This window comes from Rhea americana, unplaced genomic scaffold, assembly GCF_003343005.1.
Source record: "Rhea americana isolate MKP2758 unplaced genomic scaffold, rheAme1 scaffold_106, whole genome shotgun sequence".
NCBI classification, from domain to species: Eukaryota; Metazoa; Chordata; class Aves; order Rheiformes; family Rheidae; genus Rhea; species Rhea americana.
Genome location: NW_028185106.1, coordinates 3,216,636 through 3,243,891, shown reverse-complemented (window position 1 = coordinate 3,243,891; position 27,256 = coordinate 3,216,636). Strand labels below are relative to the sequence as shown.

General features: G+C 40.5%; 1 long non-coding RNA gene across 1 annotated transcript in view; it reads left to right on the top strand.

Annotated features, from left to right (window-relative positions):
- Positions 1–4,235: 4,235 nt before the first annotated feature.
- The window catches only part of LOC146601283 (uncharacterized), a 56,318-nt gene continuing 33,297 nt past the window's right edge, over positions 4,236–27,256 (top strand). The window contains exons 1-2 of the long non-coding RNA XR_014896415.1: positions 4,236–4,304; positions 7,035–7,097. This is a non-coding gene — a long non-coding RNA (uncharacterized LOC146601283). The remainder of the gene's footprint in view (positions 4,305–7,034; positions 7,098–27,256) is intronic.

Sequence of the window (27,256 nt, the reverse complement as noted above, 5' to 3'; positions counted from 1 at the left end):
TCACCAGCATGAATAAATTATAACTGCATACACACAGGGAGCAGATCTGCCAAGTAAGAGAAGCCACTTTTTTTTTTCTTGTCACTTTTCAAATAAAATTGCCATCTAATCTAAAATGAGGCAGTCTTGCTGAAAGTCTATGAATTCTCTTTGTGTGAGGGACTGTAGCAAAGTTTGTAGCCAGACTTGTTATAAAGACATAGAAGTTAAAAATAGCTGTGCAATCTAGGAGCAGAATCCAGCTCTAAATGGGTGGCCCAGTTTGCTCTCACATGCAAGTATTGTAAACAAAAATTACCCTTTTCTTCTTAGGTTACTGCTGATTGCTTTTTCTCTTGCCATGGGGAAATGTTCGCGCTTCCCTATCATCTGACAAATATTCTTATGATCTTTGTTCATGAAAGATCAATGTTAAACAGTGTACCAGTATCATTTTGACTGTGAGCAGCACATAATTATGAAGATGTTTCTAATGGAGGAGAGGGAAGAAGATAAAAAAGATTCCTGCAGGAAGCTTGCAAGGGGCTTGCTAAGCTTTTCTTCTGGGCCTTCTTTAAGAGTTACTCCATTTCACGGGCCAAATTGCTGCTGCATGGCAGGATTGACTGACTCTTGCTCCCAATCTGACAGTCATGAGGCCTGCATGAATTACACAGGCTAATTTTTTGGGGTGGAGTAATTTTGGAAGATTGATCCTGGTTTTGTCACATATCAGCTGATAAATTCTTTCCCGTTGTCCCATGCAAAAGGACTAGGGGCAATGGGCACAAACTGAACCACAGGAAGTTCTGCCTGAAGATGAGGAGGAGTTTCTTCACTGTGAGAGTGACAGAGCACTGGAACAGGTTGCCCAGAGAGGTTGTGGAGTCTCCTTCTCTGTAGATGGTCAAGGCCCACCTGGATGCAACCCTGTCTAACATGCTCTAGGTGACCCTGCTGAGCAGGGGGGTTGGACTAGATGTTCTCCAGAGGTCCCTTCCAACCTCAACCATTCTGTGATTCTGTGAAAAGGGGCTGGGAATCTGGGCATGTGAATCCCTGTCTCCCTGCTGTGCTACAGCCAGGAATTGCTTTCATCGGTAAAGAGAGAATGTGTTGCACCATAGAGAAAGTTGAGGCTATAAAGGAGGAGGGAGTAGGAGATATCTAAGCTGGTTTAAGTCTGTTATGAATAGAAATACTATTTTTTTTGCTAAAATACTTAGATGAAAAACTCAGGCAAATGCTTCGTATTTTCTGACTCACTCTAATACCCAGCCTTGTTAGCATTTGTGCTGTTTTACTGTGCAGGCCTCATATATGTCTATTAAAGATAGCACAGAGAGGTTTATCCGTCTATGAAATGGGAGCATACTAGTTATTGGTCTTGCAAAGTGTTTTTAAATCAGTTTATTCTTCTCATGTTTTTAACTGTAAGCCTGTCTGAGGCAGGGTCCTTATCTTCTGTGATTGCTTGGTGCCAAGCAGAGGTGGCATTAGAGACAGACTGTAACAAATGCTTTAAAATCACTGGATCAAAAGACTACAGAATTAAAAGGCACGCCTTCATTTTAATTGCTTAAAATGTTCACAGTTCACAGACAACAGTAGATATGTTTTCCATTACTGACCCGTACATTAAATGCGTGACCTTACAAGAACAACAGTATCTGCTATTTTCCTATAGCTATCATTCCTAGTAATTTAAACACCTCAGATGCAGTGTGAGGAATAAAGCCAAAGTGTGTATCCGTCGCCCAAGATGCGTTTGGTGATATCATCGCCTATCGTGTCCTCCTGCTGTATCCATTGCTGCAAGAGGCTTGGAAGTCATAAAAGGAAGGCTGCTAGAAAGCTGGGAAGCACTCGGCTAATCCATAAAGTCTTAAATATATGTAAAGCAATGTGCAAATGACACCTACTAACTGGAAATTGCTACAGATGAAAGAGATTTGGCAGCTGAATCACAAAATATTATTCAAAGTAAATAGTTACACCAACTTAATAGCCTAGAAACAGTTCTACCACTTGAACAGCTTTCAGAAGTACCAACTACTTTGAAAGAGTGGCCCATTAAAGTAATAACGAATCCAGCCTCATCCTCTTTTCTCCATATCCTTCAGGCCTGCTCTGGTTTTTGTCCGATTCAGCACAAGCTTAACACCCATCTGCATTCGGAAATGCATTTCAACATGCGCTCGAAGCTCAGCACCTTCGTGCCCGAGTGCCTCGCTGTCCGGGTGCCCAGGCACAGGCATTTGCCTCCCTCATCGCTTAAAATCAAGGAGCACCGGGTACGTCATCAGCACAGCAAATTCAAACAGCCTCACCCGGGATGTAATGTGCCACGCTGCTCACTTAGCCTGCCTCGTGCAGGATGTGGCGACCATTTCTGAGTCGCTGCCCAAAAAACGTCTAGCAGAAGGCAAGGTCTGCTCTAAAAAAATCGATCAACGCCTGATTTAAGGTAGACGTGTGAAAAGAGCGCTTCAAGTGTGACATTTGTCTCTAGGCTAGCGAGATGTCGAACTCGGCGGCCAGGAGGGCTGTTCTTGCATCACGCTGTTGTAAGCAGCGCTCAGAYGCTCGGTGAACGGTGTGTGCGGTGGCAGCGCGCTGCGGTGGCTGTGGCTGGCAAACCGGTCTCCCAGGCGGCAGCTCCTGGGGGCTGGCTGGCAGCGTCACAGGCAGAGCTGTCTCGGGCCAGGGAATTTTACTTTATTTTTTGCTGGTTAATGCAAAACCCCGCTGGCTAGCGCTCCGTGGCTGGCTGTGGTTTCAGCGAGCCGCAAGGCTTCTCCGCCGCTCCTCACCACCGGCCGGAACCGGCCGGAACCGGCCAAGACCCGCACGGGGCTGCCTCGGCGGCGGCCATTTCGTGACCTGGCCGTCTCGYGACCCAGCCATCTTGTGACCCACCACTGAGGGGGCCAGTGGGGCCCTCGGGGCGCGGACCCAGCCGGATGGGATTCAAAACACGMAATTAGTTCCTGGACACTCGGAGGAGAGGGCCCGTGTTGTAATTTTTTTCCCCYCGCCGCTTGCAGCAATCTCTGGAGGATGGAGTTTGCTGGCAGAAAAATGCAAATAAGACACATCCCCAGTGAACTTTTTTTGCCAGACGGGGTGCTAAAGCGAGGTGTCGATGTGTTCAAGAAAACCATTGCAAGGTTAGCTAAAAAAGCCTTTCTGGTGTCTTGGTGTCTTTGAGATAAATCCTCAAAGTCCTCAGATGGCTTGTGTGTTCTCAGGCTGCTGCTCTTCAGTTACTGCACTTCCCAGACTTCAGGATAATTACCCTGTTTTGTCTGAAAGTTTAGAAAATTAACAAGAATTTGGAGAATTTAAAAGAACTTTCTTATCATTGCTAAGTATCAAGGCAGGTGAGACTGCTGTATGGCCGCAAGAGTGCAAGTCATTCCAACAAGGGTCTGCAGTATGTGTGCGAGTGTTTGCAATATGAGGACCTGAAATACTGGTGTTATAACAATTTCAGCTATTTTAGCACAAATATCCAGGAAATATCTCTAGTACTTTCCCAGTGGGCAATGGGCCTGTTAAAGTGAATGACTAAGACCCTGCCGTGTTGACTGTGTGATCCATTTGGGTATTTAACCAAGGAAAAATTTCTTGTTTCAATTTCAGTGAAGTGAAATTCCCAGCACTGCACTGCCTCACGGGCTCCAGGTGTTGCTTTAGGATTTAGGAACAGTGTGCCACACAGTGCAAGGCATTTTTTTCCCATGTATTCAAGGAAAAAGAATGTTTTAGAAATGAAGGTGTTGATCTAAAACCTGGCAGGTGCTTACTCCTTTACTGACTGCCCATGTGACAATTAGGCTTAGCCTCCCTGTGCTGCCTCATCCACCTGTTGTAAAACAGGGATGGAGTGAGGACACACTGGTGTTGTGAGACTGCTAAGAATTATATTTTGATATTACACCAATGGCATGTTCTAAAGTATGCATATAGGTGAATATAATTTAGTTTTTGTATATTGGTACTTGGAAAACTTTGCAGTATGTTGTCCAAAAGCTGTTTCTTCCATTTTGATGAAAAAAATAACAAAAGTGTCAGCCTACTTTTTAATTGAAGATTTCCAGATACTGTAATTGCAACAAAGTCTGCATTAAATTCTGCTTATTATAAGTCACTGCTTATTCAAATATAGCAGATAGGCCTTAGTGATTACTATTGGCTTCATGTTGGTCACTTAAATCAAAACTGATTTCTCACTTCCTTATTTTCAGCTGCAGGATGGATCAGCGTTGACGTAGCTTGTATTGTGTTAAGGAATAAATACTAAGAACACTCAGCTCCTGTCAGTGAGTACAATTTATTCTATTTATGTTTGATAGATTACTGTGTGTTGTTCCAGATTATGTGCAGGTGACCTGTTCGTAGTGAAGAGATTCCAGATTTGCTTTAATTAATCATGTACAAGCTGTGATTCAGGTTACATGCATGTAATACATAACATTGGACAGGAAATATAAAGAAGATTATTTTAGAGTACCTTTTGAACTTCATGCTCATAAATATCTATGCTACTAGAGCCTTATAGATTCAAAAGGCAATTGTTTATTCCTTTTGCATTTATTCCAATGAACATAGTCAATGCTGAGTATTTCTAAGGACCTTGCCTGTCCTGAAATAACAGTTAAGTTAAAAAACAGAAACTTCTTATATTGAAACACTGATTATAATTTTTGAGCTTAATTATTCATTCAAGAACACTGTCAAATGTTAAAAGGAAGAAAATAATCCACGTTTTACCTGTCACACGTAAGAAAACTATGGATGTGTGTAACCTAGCTGTTGAGCTATTGGCTTAGCTTCTCTCAAGGAGAGCTATGAAGCCACGTGGTGTCTCCAGGTACTGGATTTTGTACTTGGACCTCTGAATTAAAACTCCTGTAGAGTGACAGCTCCCTATTGGGTATACATCTGAAGAGCCACAAGAGTGCAAGTCATTCCAACAAGGGTCTGATATAAATTACACTCAGTAAATTGGCTCCAGATATGTCTATTTTGGACAGTGGAACATGAAGAACTTGTGTGGTGTACTAAATCTTCCTACTTCCTGCCCAAACCTTGTCTCTTTACAGGGAGCTGCTAGCATAGTTACAGAAATATGGATATAGAGGCTGGCAGGCTCTATATAGAGGCTGGATGACAAAATTCCACAGGATCAGATTTACACAAAGACTGCTATTAGCTTTGTAGGCACATTATTTAATAACTGGGGGATGTGCAGTGGGGATCTGAGAGCTATATCAGATACTTCATTTAGCTGTAGCAAGATCTCCTTCAAATAAGTGGCAACATGCATCCTGATTTTGATATATGTAGCCTGAGATAATGGAAGAGGTAATCATGATGTAGTTGTTTAAACCTCAAAAATGTTTTAAATAATTGATTTCCATGCATGTAAAGTAAATATCAGTTATTCAAAACATATTTATATTTTCAAGAAATAACAGTATGACAAAATAAATACTTACAAATAATTTAAAACATATTTAGAGGCTTTTAATGGTGCAAAATATATGTGTGTAACAGCAGCAAAACCTCAATAAATATGTTTTAATAATTCTTTGGATATTTAACGCATAAACATCCTATTGAGTTGGAAAAACAGATTTAATTTTAAGTTAAGCAATAGGGAATGAGTTCACAAAAACAGTTTTTAAGATTACACCTGTTTTGTGAAAAGCATACACATGCCTCTCACACGTGAGAAGAAAGTGGTGTTTATGTTAAAGAATCCCTGATTACTGATCCAGTGCAGAATCAAACTAGTACTTCCTAATCTGTTTTTCTTTCGTTATATCAAGTGAGAAGTGTTTGGCCAGACTCTCTAGGGTATGAAAACTAAGAAGTCCAAGGTGACTTTTAAAATGTATGGAGGTAGCTAAAGGAGAATTTCTCTAAACTGGTGGAATTTTTACTGATGTTACTATATATGTCAGTGACACTCTATATCTTTGTCAAAAACTAAGGCAAATGTTTTTAGGGGCATGTCAGAGGGTAAGAGGTGTCGTTGTTAAGCTCAATCATCCAATGGAGTAAGGACTGGACCACCTCCTGGAAGAAGAAATTAGGGTAAGACTTCTGTAGGTTTTGCTCTCTCAGAAGCTGGGCCGCTAGACCCTGTCTGTATGGCCTCTCCTGAACCCTTGAGTGCAGAGCACACCATGATCCTATTGCCAGGGAGTTTTAGTTCTTGTGCCTGTGTTCTTTCTGCTGATGCATACATATAATGATGAGGTATAATTCTTGCCTTACGACAAAACAGGGAAGTCAGCTGCCCTTTCTCAGGCAGAATTCCTAATGACTTCCCTGGATGCTTGGTTGGAATAAGGACAGCAGAAGAACATTTAAACATTACACATTTGGTGTCACTTGTAGTCTCACTTGTAATGTAATTAAGCTGCCTGCCTGTAAAATATTCCCTTCCTACAGTAAAATGACTGTCATTCGAAATCTACTTCAGATAACAAAGTTCCCTTCCCATAGCGAGATCAGTCCTGGCAAAAGTAAATATAGAATAACGCAATTGTTATGCCATTTTTACTCAGTAAACCTGATTTTCACTGTCTACTTATTCTTCACTGACGTAATGCAATTGACTTCTTGGAAGTAATTGCTGATTACAGTAATTTAAAGGCTTGTCTACATGAAGCATTTTGTAACAACTGAATTGGGGTGTGAAAGTAAATCACATTAGCTCTTCTTCAAGTCTCTATATGGACACTCCTATTCTGAGTGTCTTCATGGAGTTTGGATTTAATCCATTTCCAAGATTAATTAACATATTAATTTATTCTGTGCTAACTTTCTCACAATCAGCAAGCTAACTCGGTATTGCTCCCAATAGTTTTAAGCTCCCAAATCACCTTTTTCTTATCTCTCTCTTTTTGTTTGTTTCTTTCATTCATTCCTATTACATAGCAATGTGGTTATATACTCAGTGTTTCTGAAATATTCTTAACTGTGGAATTCCCCAGCTAGAAGCTAAATATTTCATGTTGTATTCTCTCTCTGTGTTGCAGTGTAGTGAGGAGGGTGCATATACACATGTGAAACTCCTAGGTCCCTACAGAGAAGAAGTTTAGGTGAGCATCTATCTTCCATACTATCGAATGCTATTTTGCGTGCTTTTGTGAAAAGGGTAATGCAACACAGAATGCTGTACATGGKTTCTTCCAGCTATGAATTAGTCTCTTTTATCTGTCTCTGACCACAACAGATGTTGGCAGCCTTTCTATTTCATATCCTTAAGTCAGACTAAGAATATCAGTTCCGCTTAGAGAAGCTGTAGGGGAAAAGTTTAACCCTTTTGGGAATCCTTTTCCTAATTTCTTATCTTTTCTTTAAAGCTCTTGACTTTTGTAATTTAAAGGAAAAAAATCAGCAAATGTCCAAAGTGACAAATACATCTTTGGGTATCCTAGGAGCTTAAATTTCATAGATTGCTTTTTGGTCCCTTTGCATTTTCAGTCACCCTCTCTTTTGCTGGGGATACATAGACAGAGATTACAGAAATCACTGTGAATATTTCTAATATAAAGTTAGCAAGAGAATTTGCATGGAATAGCAGCAGTACTGCAAAAGGCTTGTGAGTATAATGTTCCGCATTTCAAAGGTACTGTATTGCACCATCAGCAGTACTGGCCATCGCTGTGCAAAACTGGCCTCTCCTTTCCAAATCATCAATCAGTTCATTATTTTCCATTCATAGCAGTATGAAACATTATTTTGAAGGTCTGAAGAGAAGCAACATATTTTTCCCTATTGACAAAATTAACAAGGGTTTCATATACCTAGGTTTTCTTCAGGATAATCTTGGACTGTTTACTTTCATCTCAAACAAAAGCAAGCAAGAAAAAACAAAGCCATGAATCTGTAATTTTAAATAATTATGAAAGCTGTTTTATTGCACTGTTCTTAAAATGAGGTCATCAGAAAGTCACAATAAAATGAAAGCATTACATGAAAAAGGGTAATAATTTGAGAAGTGTCTATTACTCCTGCACACAGTCCTTGCAGTCTGTTCAATGCTGCTTTCTCATTGAGATTACCAGCTAATGGAAAGATCCTGGCAATGCCAGAAACCAGTTCAGCATTCTTCTTCCCATTCTCCTGCTGCTGTCATGCCACAAATACAGCTCTGTACAGCCTGATGTGTAACTAGTTACAAGTCTTCAAGAGAGAGGGCTATAAGGATCTAATTTTACTGACTGACATGGAGTGCAGAAGCATACACAGCTTGCTCATATCCTTTGTGGAGCTGGAAGCAGAGCCACTTTTTTTTTTTTTTTTTTTTTTTTTCCACCACACAGAGACGCCATCACATATGTTCAGAGGCTGATGAACTAAAAAGATCTGGGAGCCACATGTGACCAACAGAATGAGCATCAGTCTAGAGTAGAGTTTCAGTGGGAGATGACTTTTGGGAAAGTTCCCATAGAAATGTCATTGTAGCATTTCTGTCCTTACAGGGCCTGATTTCATTTATTCTGAGGCTTCTTTACACATCCGTGGCACTGCAACAAGACCTTAAAGTGGACATAAAGCACATTCACAATCAAATCAAGGGCCCTTTGGCATTGACAGAAGGGTGTGATAGGGCCATGAATGACAAGGAGAATCTAGCCCACCATGTTTATTCACACAGTAGCTTCTGCTAAGACACAGAGTCTGCCTCACAGTCAGGAAAAAGAAGGGCTTGTTTTCATTAGTGGACATCAATGCTATCTGGTGGGAGCAGAGTACCGGAGAGCAGAGCTGCCAAAGGAAGATCACAGAAAACTCGCTGGAACTCCAGAATGGGAGTATTTTAGTGTAATGAGCGACACAGCTGGAAAGATGGTATTTTCAATAATGTAACAGTCTTAACCCTTAAGGCTTAATCTCCCAGTGTTGCAAGTGGGTCGATCCCTACTCTCCTGTGAGAACAGAAGCGAAAGACCCCGGAAGTACAGACAGACTGTGTGAGCAGGCAAGCCTCCAGACAGTTTGCTCTTGAAGGCAATGGCAGCAGCTTCCCTGAGGGCAAACCTGCAGCACAGGTTCCCTGGGCTGAACAGGCCTCCAAATTAGTCACACTTTGTTAGCCCAACTGCATCTTCACAGAATGGAACAACAACTGAAGCCACTTTACTTTTCCTTCATAAGAGGCTGGGAGAATTGCAAAGAAAAGGCTCCCCCCCCCAAATTACAGTTTTTTGATATCTCAGGTAGAGTTTATTATACAGCTTTTCATGTAATTTGTAATTTTTCCTGTGACTTGTGATTTGTGGAAAGCTGCAAGCAAAGCACTTCAGGGGCAGAGTTACCCCCACTTTCAAATCCTGGAAGCCTGTAAGTAGGACACACAGCTGCAAGGTCTGTTCTTGGCCTCACTGAATGGTACCATATTTATATTAGATGGAGCAGCACCCACCAGGACCATCTTCCAGGGTCCTGTCTCCTGTATTGCTGGGGTGTCCTTAAAGGCCTCTCACTGCCGTACTGTAATGAGAGGTAAGTGATGAGTGTTCATGTCCCCTCGGACAGAAAAGGGATTTGGGGCTGGTTCTCCTGCRTCCCAAATGAGTGCTCTAATCACTTTTATTTAGCAATTGGCAGCAGCTACAGCCACTGCTGGTCTTCTGCAGTTTTGTGGTCTTGGCCCTTTGCTTCATCGGCTTTTCCTCTAAGCACCCACAAATTAAATATTTCATATTGAAAAAAATCTTTTGTGGCCAATGAAATGTTTTTCTTGGTTGTCGTGACCTGGAAGATCAGTTATTTGCATAGTGCAGCTTCAGACATAATATCAGCTTGTATGGGACAGATCATGAAGCTTCTCATTATAGTGAGTGAAGGATTTGCAGTTTGCACCTAAGAGATTTTTGTTACTGAGAATTGATCTCTCATATTTAGTGTGTATTTAAGCAGCAGCATATCCTGCAATTACTAGAAGATAATGTTAACTTATTTTAGAGCCTGTCAGTGAACATTGTCTAATGTTGGTGAATGTTGTCTAATAATTGATAGTCAGAGGGTTTCTTAGTCACTTGTGGTAATGTGGTCTTCCTCTTTGCAGGATTATCAGTCTTTTAAGTGGGATCCAACGACTTTCCTCAAAAGAGTGGAATACTAGACTCAGCCAAGGAACACTTTGAAATGATATTTAACCTAAGGCTGACAGTGTTACAGAATATGAAGCGATAATATTCTCTTTCTCTCTTCTTCAAATTTACATGCACATGATTAATTGCATTATTTATCCATAGCTAAATACTGTATAAAGCTCTATCTTTATTCATCTCCATTGCAATTTGGCAGTGAGATATTTTTAGATGCTACATACAGTATCTGCTTAATGTTAATTTTTCTATTTCATTCATCTGTAATTTTGCATATATGTATAATCCTAATCATTATAACAGAATTCTAATGATTCTTCCTTTTACACTTGATAAACATCTACTAGTTCAGTGAAGAGTATGAAAAAAATATTTGAGATAGACCAAAAGGTACAACTGAGAGCAATACTCATGATTTCCCATAGTCTAATCAGCTCGTTTGTGGAATGGCTTTCCTAAAAGGCTTCCTGAAAACATCTTAGCTTGATTCTACATTCCCAAGAATGTGAAAGAGCTGGATTATCTCCAGGTTAGTTTACACTGCAGCACAGTATAGACATGATAGAGATRACTCTAAATGAGCTGCATTAAACATATTAAATGCATAAAAAATGTACACATGGCCTGAGATATTTAAACTAGTTTAACGATAACATTCAAAAATATGAAAAGTGTAAAGGAATAAATTAAATACTCAGAAAGGTCTCTCTTGTCTCTAAGTTTCATTGATAATGTAGCTCTTCCCAGTTGTCCAGTCTGTGTAAGTCTGGCGCTAACACAATTCTTCAAAGCTTACTTTTGTTGTTATCTTTGTACTAACTAGGGTGAAGCCAATTTGCAAATTATGGTACTGTGTCATCAAACAGGCCAGCACTGGTGTCCTGCTCCACCAGTTGAAAGTGGATGTACATGAATATTGAGAGGTCTTTGAATCTGAAAAAAGGCTGACCAATGATTGAAGAAGGTTTGGCCACCTGAATTTCTAGATTGCAATTCCACTCTGACACAGTCATCCTGTTTCCTTTCATGTCAAGTCTCAGACATTGACTCCATCTTGCTGAAAAAAAAGGGTAAGGAGAGAATAGCAACTCCCTTCTCTTATTTTGTTGCCATCTGATGTTTTAGCTACAGATGGTAACCCACTGTGATGAGGAACAGCCTGTTCCCTTCTGCTACAGGAAGTCCACGTAGGATTAATGAGCGCATGGATGCACCACAGCGTGTCAGCCCCCACCAAGGCAACTCAGAGCGCGAGGCTGGTCGGCCTGCCCACTTCTGCTGTGCTGCTAGTGGTAGCACAGTGCAGAGCTCTCAGAAACTGGGAACGGCTGCCTGTAGCTCCTGCTGCTTCACAGACGCTTGCAACATTGGTGAACCTGACTGCTTTTTAACCAAGTGTTGCAGTTTTCTGAGGCTGACCATGTTAGTCCCCAGTTTGAAAATCTTCTGCCTTGAATTCAGGGAAAAATATACCCCGGTGATCATTTTACTGTTAAAATGTGACAGAAGAGCATAGAGCATACACTAATAAAAATGGCATGGGTCTTCAGAGCAACTCAGTGGTTCAGCTGAAAAAAGCAACCCTTGCATATTTTAACACCCTATACTCGTGTCCTGCTTTAGGAGGTTCTGAGAAATAAGGAGGCTCTGAACTGTTAAGCTCAGCTGCAGCAAGCACAGCAGCTTTTACCTGACAAGGTGTCCTCTCTCAGGCTATGCAGAGCATGAGTTATACAGTCTCCCTCTGGACAGAAGAACTCTTAACTACCTAAACAGATCCACAAATTAATTCAGTCCTACATTCCTGAATACATCCTGAGCAGCTCTTGAAGAAGTTATCTGGATCAGATACCCTGAATTACTCTTTACTCTTGCCACTTTCAGTGGCTTGGAAACTTAGATCAATTCCAGTTTTAGGAACACTGATCCTCAGAAGTGACAGTGCCTTCACACATAGGTCATCTCAGAAAAGGTGTACAAAGTTATGTTTACCTTCACATGAGGAGAGTGTAGTTGCAGGTTAATACTATTCTGTGAGCAGGGAAAGATAGTAAATTTGCAGGCTAAATTATTTCTCCGTTTTAATGCAGCATAGATTCCAGTGTTTGTCATGGTAAATTCCATTTGATAAATTCCATTTATATTTTATTATATATTAAATTTTATTTGTACTTGCTTTATTTTGGCCCTCTCATTAATAATGTCTCCAGAACTTACTAGCAAATCTTCAGAAAAGAATTTAGGCAACTAGCTAAAAAACTGTAGCCTGAGTATTTTCTCCTCTCCCTGCCTCTTTAAATATTACAAAGGCCTGATGTGCAAAAAGGAAAATATTTAGGGATAAACTGAAGCTAGGTTTAAGGAATTATATCTCACAAGCGTATAGGTCTAAAAATAGGATCTTTATATTGTTAGTGATAGGTATTCCAAGCTTACCAAAGGACTGCACAAGAACTCCTTAGGGCTGGAAAGAAGTAGGATGATGGATGTTAAAGTAGAGTCATTTTTAGACATTTTTCAAAATAAATGGCTATTTTTCTTGCCATTTGGGAACTACACAGCAGGATTAATGGTAACTAATGCAGTGTAGGTTTAGACAAAAAAGTAGTCCCAGCAAGCAATTTTAAAAGTCTCTCAAACATTATCTGATATTGTAAATAAACAGGAATATATAATCATATGAACTGTTTTTTTTGGCATGAGTTTGGGATACTATCTTTACCTTAAAGTATGATAGTGTTCAAAATAATGTCATAAAAATATTTTCCAATGCACATCCTCAAGTATTCCATCCATGTTTGTACTGCATTTTACCTGTGCCATCTCTCTGGCAAAACTTACCAACAGTTAGACATTTTACAAGTATCTGGCTGCATATACATTAGTGTTGGTCATGCATCCATTCTATTAATACTGCTCAAGGTCACTGGGGAAGCAATGTTTGTATACCTTGGGAAAGAGTTGTAAGCCTTACTATCAATAGATTTGCTTTATAAAACAACAACTGCAAATACCTTTTCTCCAAACTGTTTTTTTTTCCTCTGTTTTTTGATACTTTCCGCAAAAGATCAGTAATTTTTGAAAATGCGAACATCATACTCCTATAATGCACCTAAGATCAGAAGTTAAGTTTGGCAATTTTAACTTCCGTTAAGCCTGTTCCCTTCCCTCACAAAGGTGTGAAAATAAAGGAAAACTGATTGAAAGAAATATCTTGGGCAAAAATTTGCAAATGATCAAGGTTATGGAAAAAAAAATGCCAATTTTAGTCTAGAATACATAGCCATTAAAAAAAGAGAAACAGTGGACTAATTATAGTTGTGGGGCAGCTATTCTACGTGAGTTGCAAAAATGAGGATAATGGTCCACACTCAGGGGAGAGAAGGGAAGCCAAGACACAGGATGCTCAGTTGTGAATCAGGCGAATAATGATACTTCAGCATGTCTAATTGTCTAATGCTGCAGTGTGTGTAAACTAGGGCAAGCTGTATATTAAACAAATTAAAAGCAACCCAAGGCTGTCTCCTTGCATGGGCTCTGTTGTCTTGCAGAAGAGCTGTTGCCATTGGCTTTGGTGGGAGATGTGGTTTCTGCATTACCCACCAGGCAGTTGTAACAATATAAACGTGGTGGTGTCATTTGCTCTGTCTGCAAGATGCAGTTGCATCTGCACCATGTTAAAGGCTTTTTCTATAATTTTGTTTTAGAATGATCTCTAGCAGTCCCTCTGCCTTGCCTTCAGAGATGCAAGTTAGCAAGTGCTTAGTGTTGCTTTAAATCGCCTCTTTGGAGGAGAGCTGAAGGTCTCGCTTGCGACCTTCCAAGATGGCATGTGAAGCGCTGCACACAGGATGCGCTCGAGGCAGGAGCGGTGCTGGAGTGGGCAGCTTTTGCATCCTCTGGCTTCAGGCATCTAAAGAGCTTTGATTAGGAGTTCAAGCTCCCTATAGTGAATACAGAGGCAGACTCCTCAGAGGAGGCATTCAGAGCACCTAAACTGGAAGTCTGCCTCTCTCAAAAATATTTCTCCCTGAGTCTGAAGATTACAGTGTCTGTAACATACCTCCGAAGGATATTAAGACATGAAAAACTCTTGCTTGAGAAATGAATGAAAGAGCTAGCGTTTTCAATTTAAAGAGAAGAGAGAAAAAGGCAGCTGATAAGGTGTGAAAAACAGAGAATAGTAAGGAAGTTTAGGAACTTCCACTGAACGTCATTGTCTGCCTTTTCCTCCTGGCATCCCTGGATTTCTATCTTTTAATCTTAATTCTAATCAAGGATTTTGGTAATGTTTAACTACGTTGTTAAAGCCCTTAATTTAATCCAGAGAAGTCATGTATATTGTCTCTGAGTATGTAGAGAATGGTGGCTAATAAGGAAGACATTAAACTGTGAACCAATTTTTCTGTAGGGGGAAGGGCTTGCAGCTTGTATCTGCTCATATGCTTTCCTGAATTGTGTCATTCTGAGTCCAGCTCTTGTCCCAGGGATGATATGTKCCAGGGTTTTCCTAGCACAAGGTGCTGTCAGCTGCTCATGTGGCTATGCTAGTGAGGTTCCTGTGTCTCAGAGACTGAAACCATTTTGTCTCCAGCCTTAGCAAACATTGCGTCATTCCTTTGGACAGTAACTTAAATCTGTGCAAAGATCAATGCAAGTTAACAGGATATTTAATGTGAAGGGAGATGAGAATCAGTAAAGCATCCATCTATGGCACACAAATAAAAGAAGTGAGCAGGTGTTTCTTTTTGGTAGCAGCATTTTAATTGGTGCTAAAGCATGGGAACAGTAGTACTGTCACAAAGGCGGTGTGTGAAATGGGAGGCGTGTTTTGTATTCCTCATATAGAATGAGAAAGTATCAGTAAAGGAATTTCATTTCTAAATACCCAAGGGCAAGTTCTGATCTTGGCTACCCTGCTAAAACTCAGTAGCAGCTGTACTGAGAAGAGTCATTGTAGAAATGCTCTACTCTGAAGAAATAGCAACATAGGCCCTGGACAGAGATTTGCAAAACCCTTATGCTTGGGTCAAGATGAAAGCCTTGCATCTGCTCCCCCTGAAATTGAGCAGAATTCAGCTGTATGTTTTACCTTTGGACCGTCATGCTTATTTTGATTCTTTGGGGAACTGGGGGAATGAATGGGAAAATGATGAAACACGTGAGAGGGCCTGGACCCAAGGGATCTCCTGGTTCAGACCGAAGACTTACCAGGTTGGAGTTATTAAGCAATCATATTGGGGAATGTTTATCAGAAGTAACCAGATCTCTGAACTGCTTGAAGTTATCATGTCATGAGTTGAAGGTAACAGTTCAGATACTCTTTCAGATTTCCCTGCAAGAAGATTTCAGAGGCAAGAGCCAACAGTTTGCAAACTCCCTGCATAAACATCTACTTTCATATAATGCAGGCATATGTCTGCATGTGCAGAGATATGCATATGTCTATAATTATCAAAACTCCTTCCAGGTTCAGAATGAAAAGAAAGCCATAAAACCAAAACTTTAAATACTCTGATATAAAACCGTAGATCTCAGCACACCGAAACTTTGGACAGTGTGAAATCCTTCCAGATTTGGATTTTGTCTCTAAAGCACATCTCTACTAAAGCTACAAGTTCAGTACACTCATGCATTTTAGTAGTTATCCTAGAAAATACCCAGAGACAGATCTGTGTAATTAAAATCCTGATTACTGAAGGGATCAGCATATGATGAGGCAAGAAATGGTGGCTAATATCTGATGTTATCTTGCAAAAGAAGAGCCCTAGAGCTTGAATTTGTTTAATGCTCATTTGGCTTTCCATATATGAATGATATTGATCATCTTTTGACAAACACTGCTGATGATAATGGATGAGACTGGGAGCGTTACTTGTTTTGGTTTGTCTTGCTGACTATGACATTTAAAAGAAGAGTATGGCATTTTTGTCAAACCTTTTGAGGGGTGTTTTCAGAGGCAAGCTTTCTAAGCTCAGTTTTGCAATTCTGTGGGACAGTAGGTGTTTGGGGAAGGACAACTGCCTGTGACCCATCATTAGGACCTACTAGCACACATCTTTTCCAGTGGTGCTGAAGGACACCTCTGTAATCAGCAGTGATCTGGGTACACATTTATAAAAAAGGTTGTATGACCTGTCTGATTTCTGGAAGAAGGGATTGGATGTGATGACCCTAAAATCCTTCCAAGAACTAGAGACATGCTTGTATACTGTCAATCCTTCCCATTAAATGATAACTTAGCAAAGAAAAACGCCAAAGTTACCTTATTACCTCTGAAATTTCAGTGCTCCTGAAAATTTGACCCGTTGAGAGCTCTAGTTCAACACTGACAAAGAATTCTTGCCTTTAATTAAATTGTAAGTATTACTTGATAGTGATTACAGTTATCATTTTAATTATTTCACTGAGTACAATACCACTGGCTCACACTGGAGCTTTTCAAAATGCATCTCTCTGTATGTAGAAGGACAAATAGCATGCTCTGATCAGTGAGCTCATGTGATTTGTAGATGCTGTAGTTAACAGAAAGATTAGTGTTTCTATGATCTTAAAGATTTAGCTGTCATCTTTCATTTTCTTTTAAACCTCACTTTTCTTTTTATCCTGAGGGCATTATGAAAGAAGTTTCTTCTAAAATTTGTCTTGGAGTCATCCAAACTGAGACAAGAAAATGCCTGGTCTGGAAAAAAGGAAAATTAAAAAATACAGTTCTTGTGAGATGCATGGAAAGCATGGAGATTATTCAATCTTTATTGATGGATAAAAAGGGCAAGCAAAGAATTAACATGATAAACAACTCCCCTGTACAGGCTGAGAGGGCAACCCAACATGCAGAGGATGTTGTGTGTGGAGCAGAAGTAGCTGGCCAGAGCTCCCTAGCAGCAGCCCCCTAGTCCTGCTTAGCTGCTGCCCTGTCCTGAAGAACCATGCAGGTAAGCAAGGGGACATGCTCCTGCTGTGTGACCAAATGGCAGCATCACACCCATGGTGAACACATGTGGTACCTCATGATGGAGCATGTGCACCCATATTAGGCTGTTGAATCTGAGGTGCATGATAGTCCATCCTGTCTCTGGCCAGGTAATGATTTAGGTGAGACCCACTGAATACTTATAATTGTGACCAGTATGCATGCAGCTACATGGGGTCCTGATCTATATGCCCAAATGTGTCTCTCAGAAGCTGTATGCCTCAACAGATTGTCCACCTGTAACATAGGCTAACCCCTAAATTCAGAATTCATGCCGACAGAGCATTAAAATTTTAGTCTATTTAGTCCACAACAAGAAGAAAAATCTTTTTGTAAATCCACAATTTTATGATAAAAATATCTAGTTCTTTGACTAACTTAAATCAGTTTGCAAGAAATGAATTGCAACAATATCACGACCTGTTCTGTGTAGGTTTTCATTAATAGGACTCTCCCTAATTTACTGAACTCCACATACTTGTCCAGTTCACAGGAGAAGACAAAGAAATTAAAAGTTTTCTCTGCCCCAGCAGGATGGTCAGGAACACAAGCAAGTACTGAGCAAGTCCCAGGTGAGAACAGTGGCCTCTGGGCAAACAGTACCTGTAAATGCCAGCTCAGAATCCATCCCCCACGGGCTTGCAAATACCTCGCCAGTGACTGAAGGGCTAGTTCAGGCAGAGACTAGAGGCAGTTGTCTTAATAAGGGCTCACTGGGTTAGGCAGAGTAACCAGACAACCGCTGTTCAAAACCACTGCCAAATTAAAAGGAAAATGAGAAGATTTTTACATCAATTTAGTAACTCCAGTGATAGGAGAAATTTAAGGTCCTTGAAACTGGATACAGATAGCAACGCTACARCACACCGTGAAACAACGTAGATAGAACAGAATTCCCCACGTAGGGAAGAGGGAGTTTCTGCTTCAGCTAAGAGAGATTTACTTCTTGTGGAAGTGTCCTATTTCAGTTTGTGTTAGTCTCTGTTGTGCCCTCCTCTGAAATACTGATTCAGTGGGAACGATGCCGTCTCTGGCAGCTGGTCCCAGACTGCACTGTACCCTGCTCTGATACGTGGAACTGTCTTTCAAATAACGGATTTCACCTTTAGCACAAGGGACTGAGTATTAATTCCTGTAATTTTCTCAGTGTCTGAAATTACTAAGTTATTTTTAAGTGGTCTGCTGGACACTTGCTAGGATCACTCATTCTTCCTTGTTTGAAACTCAAGATTTTTCCTCCTGGTACTTTCGTAGTTCCCAAGTACTATTTTAAAGTATTTCTCAGAGGTTCTCTAATTGTCTAAATGCCATAATTCCCCAAACATATTAAAACAAATGTTATGCAGCCTATAGCCTTTCCATGTATAACCTCACTCATAAAAAATGTTGATAGAAATCAAATACTACTGCCTACTTTCTGCTTCTTGTTAGACAATTTAGGAAGACATCTATTACATTAATGATTTTAGCTATTCATATCAACCCTCTTTTCCCTAAATTTGTGCTTCACCTTTCTATAATATTTGCAGAAACTTTTCATTCTTCTAACCCTCTTACAGCTCAGATCAACTTTATTTTCCTTTTCTCCTTTTGATTTTTTACAGCCTTTTAGTTTTTCCTTGCAAACTTTAACTGACTCTGCCTTCTCATTTAGTTTCTTCCTCCTTCTCCATTTCCAGTACAGATTATTCTTTGTCCTTAGAGCTTTGAGTGGTCCCGTGTGAACACTCATCAGTTGCTACTGCTGCTTTGCTGACATGAGTGTTGCAGTGTGCAGAACGTGAGAGTCAGCAATGCTTGGACCTTGATTATGAGAAGGCCCTCCCCTTGCTACTTAAAACCTCCCTTGCAAATACTAGAGGGGAGGGGAAACACATGGTGGAGCAGATATATTAATACACATACAATAGCACCAATTGCCTGCAGGAGTAGAAAACCATGAACACCTAACTTGAGAACAAAATTAATTTAAAAATGTAGGTCATATGCTAATATAGTTCCCAATGTAACCTGTATAGCATCACCCAGCACAACATAGGAGTGGATTGTGCCTTTTTGTTTTTCTTGCTTGCTGTTTGCACCACTTTCTATGTGTATACGACCAAATTAACTGCCAGATGCAATGGCCATGTTATAGAGAGGATTTCTTAATCCAATGATCAGTATAAAATGCTTTATGTATTCTTATGCGGGGAACTGTCAATTCTCCTTCATTGCTGATGAGCAAAGGACAGAAAAATAAGTTTTTCTGCCATGATCATGTTACACAATGCACAGGCTTTATTACGGGGGATTTTTACTGTTCTTCAGAGCAGTTGTACTCAAATCTCCTGACTGGGTGGACTGGAGAGCTCAGGTCTAGTAGCTGAGGCAGGTTGTGCACCGCAGCCTTACTCTATATGGTGTGAGCAGACTTAATGCATGTGTGTGATATAATTTGATTTACATATAAGGTAGGCCCTGTGCTTTGCAGTAAAGTCAGGCTTCCGAAGTATGTCCTTCACAGACTGTCTACCTGACATCTCTGACTGTTTCCTCGTGAATAAGCAAGCACTGCCTGGGCAGTTGATCCAGTCTCTGCCTGTCCTCTCCTTCTCTCAAAAGAAGCTTTGCTTGGTCTTAGGGGTAAATTTATATGAAGAGCACTTTATACAAATGCTGTGGTATTGACAACCTATTCTCACCTCCTGTTTTTCTGGGGAAGCACGCAGTTCATACATACTGGGTAGAACATACCCAGCGAGCCAAACACACTGTGATGCCAACTGAAAGAAATGTTGCCAACACCTTTACCAGTATCCAGAAAATTTTTCTGGGCCATAACACCCTCATTCTGCAGGTGGTAGGGAAGAGGGCTTCCTAGGCAGGCTTTAGGCTTCTGAATTGTCCTCCTGGTGGGCAACATACAGATCATGGGCTATGCCTTGAGGACTTCTGCTTGAAAACATCAGAGTAGCATTGCACTGAAGGCTACAGCAGAGGATGTGGAAATTTCTTCAGTTCTAATAGGRCAATTTTTCTGTTTCTGTTGAACTTATGTCTTTACTGCATAGTTCAGACCTTTGCAAAGCTCGGGGTATTTTAATGGAGGCTGTGACAGATTTAGAGCTGCACAGTAATAACTTATGAATACCATATGCTGACTTGGGTTATTGGGCTGTTTACTGTATAGTGATATTGCTTAATTTAATACAGGGCAGATGGAGGGAAATAAGCAAGAAAAARAGATGCAAGATAAGCTACTTCTCAAAAAGTTTGAGTAATAAGGGGCAGTGTCAAAAAAAGAAAGAAGCAGAGCTCACCGAGAAAAACAAATGAACAGATAAGTGACATTTTAAAAAGTAAAATGTTTTAAGATGAGGAGATGGATGCTTGTTTGAACTAGAATACATGTGTGGTGAAAGGACTTGCCTATATCTGCCTGTATCTGACATCTCCGAATTGGGCTGAAGAAATTGGGCTTGCCTATACTATCATCTGGAGGAAGCAAGCATATATGCTGTCACCTCCAGAGCCAAGTAAAGTGTGTGAAGTGTGTGTGTGTGTATTAAAATGGGAAAACAGTGATGCTAATTAGTATCTTGGGAACTTATTTTTGTCTTGTTTAGTTGTTTGCTCCCAAAAGTGTAAAATACCAATTCTAAAAAGATTTTTATTTTCTTCTAAGACCATTTAAAAATATTGCCTTTCAATTTATGTATCGAAAGTCTTTAAAAATTCCAAGTCATATAAGACATTGTTTCAGGCCACTAAATTGGCTTATCACTTCAGTAAGGAAAATAAGGGGATTTATGCAAAGCGAGGTCTTCCTTTGGATCTTACAGCAAACCAAAAGAAAATCTGTCCAGAGTCCTGTTTATAGATGGTTCAGTGCTTTAAAACCTACCGCCTCAAGAAGCTACCAATAAAAAAACCCATAGCTTTTATTTTAAGAAAACTGACTGATCATTGACTAATTTGAAGGAAGAACTGGGAACTGAATCTGGTAAATATGAGCAAAAGCTACATGGAGTGCTTCCATCTGTGCAGCAAGTGCATCAGTATAGTTCTTGAGTTGAATGCAGACAGAACTGGATTGCTAGCTGCTCGGATACCTTGTATCCCAGGAGCCCTGGAGATGTGGCAATTTGGCTTCTGCTGTGCATGCAAGTGGCTGAATTTCTTGGGAGGCTTGTGTAGCCCACTGTGATCTTGTGTTTGGATCTGGAGTAGTTTACTATCACTGCTATCATATTACAGCAGCAAAGGGTCACAGCTGAGGTAGTTTAGGCACAGCCGTAAACAGCAGAAGCAGCGAGTACGGCCCTGAGAAGATACGATCAAGCCCCTTGGGGAGAAGAAAATAGGTGGAGGTGCAGCTTCCCATAGCTATCACATAGATCACCCTTAGACAGAGAACTCACTATATTTCATGATTCAGGTGCCAAGGCTGGATGGCCCATGTGCTGGTCTGCTTTTGCTGAGCACCAGCATGGGGTTCCTGGCATGAAGCACATGAGAAGAGCATCAGAATTCCAGTATTTCCTTTCTGTTACTATGTTCACTAAAAGCAAGTGCTACATTTATTAATACTTGTTGGTGAAAGTTGGTTGGCTGCATAATAWGGTAGCATGAGATGTTGAGAAATGGCTTGGATGTTTTGCACCTGAACGGTCATCTTACTGAACTTGCAACTGCCCATTTAGATGTCTGCCTAATTGTGGCGCCAGTTTGTCCCACCCTGGTAACAGTAAGTTGTGCCAATATTTTTACAGTAAACCTTCATTATCTAAGTTTTATATCTGTCCATAAAATGTTGCTGTAGGCAGATATATGGCATCTAAGATAGGCGGGACAAAAAACATAAATACCCATTACAAGTTGAGTTATAAGTGGGCATCAAGATTTTGAAGAAAATAATTGTATCTTTGCCCTATGTAGTAGACTTGCGGTAAAGGTGTGCCTGCTGAGGAGCAGAAATGGGACCCTCACTCTCCTGGCTGAGGGAAGAACTGGGAGCCTAGCACCTTGCTGCTGACTGCTCAGGGATCTGTGTGATGCTCATGTTAGCTTTCCTGGACAGGAAAGCAACTGGCCATCCTACTATACGCTTTCGTCTGACAGCTCCCATCTGAACTGGCAGTTATGGCATCTGCTGTGATACAACCCTCTGACCAAGTCAAATTATGTCTCCACTAAGCTTCCATATTCATCAACTTTTACATGAAATGATGCGACACATTTTCCATCTCCATTAGCTTCTTTTGTTTTTCCCCTCTTGTATTTATTTATTTACTTTTCCGAAGTAGGAGCAGCAATGATTTTCTCTGCAGTCTCCAAGTATAGGTATTTACAAACCAGAAATTTGACAAATCAATATTAATGAGTCCCACACACCCTATACATTCTTCTCTAGCTCCATGCTTTCTGTCTCAGAGGCACAGCTTTCAGTGCTCTCTCTCAAGATAAATATTCAGAACAAGAGGATCTTTTTCCTGGTTTGCTCTTCTAATCTGCTTTTAAAATAAATGACTTGTCTGAGCTATGTCCAACAACCTCATTACCTGACACTCCGTCAGATGTAGAGCCTAAGATGGGCTCTCAGGCTTTCCTTGCCCGTTCATGTGCTATTGAATTGTCATTGTGCAGAGAGGTCTCATCTGTACTGTGACAGATCTTGATGAGGAGAAAAACTCAGTAATGAAAATGGGAAATTTGAGTAACTGTGAGGAGGAAATTCTTTCTCCACGCCAAYTGACTTCCTGCCCTTCGCACAGTTATCCAGCTGTCCAGGTACTTGTGTAGTTCTGTCATCACAGCTTTGACTAGCTCGCAATTGTTAAAGGACCTCATCAGATGCAGCACTCTGGTGATACAGGGAAGTGCTATTGCCCCCACTTTTTTGAATAAATATAACCAAAATGAGATTTAATGACTTGGCCCAAAGGAGAGCAGCATGGACTGCAAATAACAGAGTCCAGTTCATCATGAGGAAGGGACATTTTTCTTTCTTTTCTGAGTAACTCCTTAGTTTTAAAGAGAAATTTGTGCAGGATATTCTTTAAAAGTTTTAAATAGTACCTTAGAGGAGACTATCACATCATGTCTTAGCATATAATCCCACGATTTATATTTTCAGAATTGGAGTTTAAATGTGCATTTTGAGTTTTACTCATCCTTTTTTTATATCTCCAGGTGTTCACTTTTACATTTGTGCAAATCAGGTATTTAAATTTCAAAACCCCTGATATCATCATGTCTTTGGTTCATCTTCCTGGTGTGTAGGTAACTGCAGGGGCCTCTGGTTATTAAGTAATGGGAATTAACAAGACAAATGTAAACATTTTTTTTCAAAAGGACTGTACTTGGAAATGTTAATTAGAGAGCATGAAGCCATTAAAGAGTAAAAGCCTGYTGGCCTGGGGCTGATGAGGAATGCTGGCCTTCACAACTACAAGCCCAGCCAGTTTCTCTACTCTCTGCTGTTTTATTTGTTTTTACTGGGAGACAGCTGGAATAGTCCCCCCCTCCTCCTTTTTTTAACAGTTCTTGCTCAGACACTTTTGTTTCCCATACCCAACTGGAATACTTTATACCGTGTCTTCTTTCAACATTGTATTATAAATATATCCATGTGCTTCTTTCTGATGCCCAGTCTGGTTGACGCTGAGTTTTGTAGAAATGCTTGTTTTGTAAAAAGTCATTGTTTTCTTTGTTAAAATACTTGCAGGCAAATAAAGCATAATCTGCAAATGACATAGAAGTTTTTTAACTGCTTAGGAACTGGCCAGTACCTCAGTGACTGGTGATTTCCCTGCTGTAAAGCACATTTCTTAGTGAATCTCTTGCATCCCTTTTTGTAGTTTCCAAAGAGCACATCAACAAAGGGAGAAGAAAAAAAAGGAAAGGGTATAATTTTGCATTTTGTTAAGTTTAAAAAGCCTATTAAAAGGCACTAATGAAATAAAGGGAAACAGTGTGTCTGCTGTTGGTGTAATACAAATCCTACTGTATGTGGTTGTGAAGCAGTAAAGATGTCAAAGGAAGAGTAAATGGTGTGCACTTGGGCCAGCAGCCTAACTAATGTAAAGTTCATCAGCAGAGGGCACATGGTCTGAGACTCTGAAACTGAATTTTACACCTTATTTCCCATTTTACCAGGTTGCTTCTTTAGGATAGYTGGAGATTGTCAGTGTACAAAAAAGATGAAAGCAGAACATGGGAAAAGGAAGAAAGTTGGGGATGAGAGACTGCTAAGTACAATTCGCAAAGGGAGCTGTGTTTCTGAGTTGTTAGGACATTCTTCAAAGAGGTCAGCATGTGTTTCATTACACTCCTCCCCTTGCCAAAATAAAGAAAAGAATGCCCAGACATTGCAAATGGATGTCATTCCCTCCTGTAATGTCAGTAACCCACAGGGCTTTCGGGTGGCAGTCTCATTCTTTGAGAGCTGAGTGTTAATGTGCGTGATGAACTGGTGAGCTCTTGGTCATCTTATCAATTCTTTACACCTTGTGTTTCTTGTGCTGCCTTGTTCCAAGAATTACATGCAGCATCTCCRAGGGCTATACCATTGCTCTGGCAATTTTATTTATTTAAGTGAAATACAGTCAGAGCTCCTGAGGGTCAGAAATTTCTCCTATTGAAGATTCCTTTGGGATTAAGAGTGGATCCTTCATTAGGGCTTAACCAGTGAATCTATTAGCTTGGCCTAACAAATTTAATGTCTGTTATACAGTTACAGGTCTAAGTGCTTGCTCTGGATAAGAAGGACTGAGTGGTTAATGTTATGTTACTAACTATGCTAAGTGAATGCAATTCCAGAGTGACTATTTCTAGAATGCACAGCAAAATGAATTATAGCACATTACTGAAAGGGATGAAYTGGGTAAACTCACTTGATGGCAAAGTGCATGCTTTTTTCCTACTCCAAAAGGCATAACTGCAATTTGATATATAGGCTATGATCAGCACCCTTACRTTGCAGGGTCATTTACCCATGTCACGGTGCCTTGCTGCATGCACTCCATGCAAAGTTTCCTTTAACGTGCCTTCGCACTATCGCACATTAGAGATTCATGAAGAAAATCCAGCAAGCACTGCTTGAGATTTTCAAATGACAGGCAGATACCTATTAGCATTAATCCTCTTTCTSAATTCTCTAAAGAGCTCTTTGACAAGGGTGTGTGCAGGACAGGAAGCGCTTGATAGAATTCAGCTCCTGCTCAAATTCCTCTGTTACAAATGAAGGAAATTGAGACCCTCCATCATCGTCCCAAGCGCTGACGCAAACAGCCTGCCTTGTGAGTCAATCTCCCCATTGCAGTGTTTGGTGCAGGAGGGCCTCCAGTATCTGCATAAAAGGCCACCCAGTAGTTGTGCAGGTTCAGAGAGCAATAGGCACTGAAAGGTACGGTCAAAGCACAAGTCTGCAGCCAAGAGCCCCAGAGACAGAGAACTGAGACAAGTGGTATGTGGGATTGCACGGGCTTTGTGTTCCCCAGCACCGCCATTAATTTTCTCTCTTCCCTTTCCCCGCGTGATGAATGGACGGTGGAGGGGTAGGTAGCTCCCCCACCACAGCTTAAGAGAAGGGTCAGCTTGGTACCTCCAAGTCCCGCAGGGTCTATATGGAGCTGTTGTCAGCCTGAGGAAAATAAGGGGAATTAAAAGGGAAAGGGTTTCTTAGCTTGAGATGCTCTGCATGTTTAACAGTATGGTTCAATGGTTATTTTTAGATGACTAAGAATAGGTTATTCTGCTGAGGTTAAATGGGACTGATGGTGGGATTGTGCCTAGGCAATGAGGAACATAAAGCTGTCATATCCTGAAAGGAGATGGCTGCCTGGCACATCTATACCTGAGCATGAAAGTATGTTACTTCCAAAGCGGTCTGTGGCACCTGTGTCACACCTTACTGCTGTAGTAAAGATTGCTTTTTGCTTAAATAGAGTTCCTCAAAATTGTCATGCTTGGTGAGAATTAAAATTTTGCCATTTTAGTGTTTGTGTGTAATCAGCTTCTGAGGACTTCATAAGGATGTATTGCAAGTTATACATCTTCTTTAAAATATACATTTTTTACAATCTATAGGTTTTCTGTGGCATAAAAGGGAAGAAGTTGGCCTAGTGTGTTGGCTGTAGTGGAAAGAAACCTGTGTGGGATGTATGTAACTCAATGTACTGTGGGTGTGAGAATTTAAAGCAGTCTGATCTCAGTTACACTAGCACAAACTCAGAGTAGTTCAACTGAYGTCAGTGAAGTTACGATTTGAACAGATTGTAAACAAAATCAGGATTTGTCTCACTATGGTCTTCTTTGAATCTATACTTCCTTGATCCATGGTTGTAGCTGATTTATGGTTAGTCAGTGACTCCATAATTCCAGACTTTTCTGCCAAAACCCATCATCATTCCCCATGAAGATCTGAGATTTTCTTTGGGAAGGAAATAATTTAGTTAATTTGCTGAATAAGTATGTGGTAGAATTTTGTGGGTAAGCCTAAGGGAGAAAATTGAAATCTCAAAACACATTTGAACATCAGCTGGCTGTATGAAATTCAAGACAATGAAAGTCAAGACAATGACAACAGCAATTTAATAGTTTATTTAAAAATCTGTAGCATTTTGCTATAAAATTATGTAGGGATCTAAGCTCTGAAATGCTTGTTTGTATGATGGGATGCTATAGCTTGTCTTACATCAAGATCTGGAACTAAACAAAAATCGTAATCAGAAGAGCACTGTTTTGTAGAAAGTCTGAGGACACTTTTCCCTTGTTTGCTATCTGATAACCAATCTAGCCATCTCCACATGTAAACTCTTAATCTTACATTACCTCAAGGAAGTTTGCAGTCAGCATTCATATAAAATGATCACTCTTACAGAAATGCTGGCAAAACCATGTGATAAATCCTGGCTCTGAGAGAAGCTGGTTACTGTCTGCTCCCGACTCCCTTGTATCTGTTCCATGACACTTACAACAGCTGACTGTGGCTTGATGTTTCAAGTCTGAACATTTATTTGCAAAAGTTTCACCAGGCCAAACAGCTAATTTGAGCAGCTCTCTGGCTTCATCACTCCATACAGGACATCCCAGTCTGAGAAACAAGGGAGGCAGAGACAAGGAGGTGTAGGGACTCCACAGGGAAGGGGTGTTATGGGACCACCCTGTTCCCTACACTGGACAG